The following is a 1,291-nucleotide window of genomic DNA, read 5'->3' as shown; positions in this document are numbered from 1 at the left end:
CTTTCCAAAGTAATGCCATAAATTTTGTGACAACCCTGAATAATCTTAAATTTCAGCAAGACAGGGTATAGCCCGGGCATACATATTCTGACCAGCTTCTCAGGTCATGCAAACCATGACTTCTATTACAACAATGCTTCAAAACTTCTCTATCTTTAAATCGTATGTGTTTTTTAAAAGCAAATTTTAAAAACTTCTCTTCTACTGTAAACTCCCTAAATCTCTGATCGACAAAGTTCCCTGACGGAACAAGTTTTTATAAGCAATGTAAGTTACTTATCCTTCTTAGTATCTTCTCAACCCAACAGCATCTGCCTTGGATTTACCTTTTGTCCTCGCATTTTCATCTACCAAACATTTCAACAACAAATAACCTTCACCTTCAGCTCAAGCAGCCTTGCTAACTCCACTAAGTTAAACCCAAATTATAAGCATAACGTCTAAAACCACTTGGTACCCTGAGCCCTTTAGCAAACATTACATTTTTAACTTATCAAATTTTCCATTCTGAGTTTTCAAAAATGTTAACTTTCCTCATCTCAATCTCAAAGCCCCTCAATCTCAGGTGATATCTTTGGTAAAAGTTAGTTGAGAAAGTCTTGACATTTTGTCCATCTCAAAAATCTTGTTTTTATTTTTCCTATTATTTTGTGGTGACTCTGAAAAAATAATAACTGATATAAAAGAGAATGAATTGTCTCTACCATAGAATCTGTTAGGTCTTCTAGGCATACTGTCCTATCATCATTACCAAAATTAATAGCCCTTTAAGAAGGAATTTAATACAATGGCTAACAAAACCAATAGTTTTTCTCTGTTCTGTTAATATACAGCTATAAATACAAATGAGAAAATAAACATTCCATTAAAAAAAAAAAAAAACCTTTTAGGTATTTAGTAAAAAATTAATAAGAAAGTCACAGAATTTGTGACCAAACATAAAATTTTAAAGAAAAGTACTAAGTTCCAAGCAAAAGAATGATGATATATCATGTTTTGAGAGGAAAGTCATCACCATAACTTCCTAACACTAATATATAATGCTAATTCAATTTCCTATTAAGATTTCAGTAGTTTTTACAATTGAGTATGAAATTAAACAGAAAATAAATGACCGGAAATAGCCGAGAATATCAAAGAAGCAGTGAAGTAAAGACATATTTAGCATAGCCCAAGTGGGGATTAAATTCAGTTGGGTAGAATGGATTGTTGTACAGACTTGTGCTGTCACAAGTGACTATGTGAAAGGAAATGAAACTGGGCTATGTTTTACCACAGAGAGAAATAAATT

At 32.1% G+C, this 1,291-nt stretch overlaps 1 protein-coding gene across 1 annotated transcript in view; it reads right to left on the bottom strand.

The window, feature by feature from the left end:
* TBL1XR1 (transducin beta like 1 X-linked receptor 1) overlaps nucleotides 1–1,291 on the bottom strand; it is a 112,494-nt gene that overhangs the window by 67,190 nt on the left and 44,013 nt on the right. The gene's annotated exons all lie outside the window — the stretch shown is intronic.

Source organism: Otolemur garnettii, unplaced genomic scaffold (genome assembly GCF_000181295.1).
Source record: "Otolemur garnettii isolate 467f Iridium unplaced genomic scaffold, OtoGar3 scaffold00078, whole genome shotgun sequence".
NCBI classification, from domain to species: Eukaryota; Metazoa; Chordata; class Mammalia; order Primates; family Galagidae; genus Otolemur; species Otolemur garnettii.
Note: the sequence above shows the minus strand (reverse complement) of the source record. Positions and strands in the feature narration are given on the sequence as shown.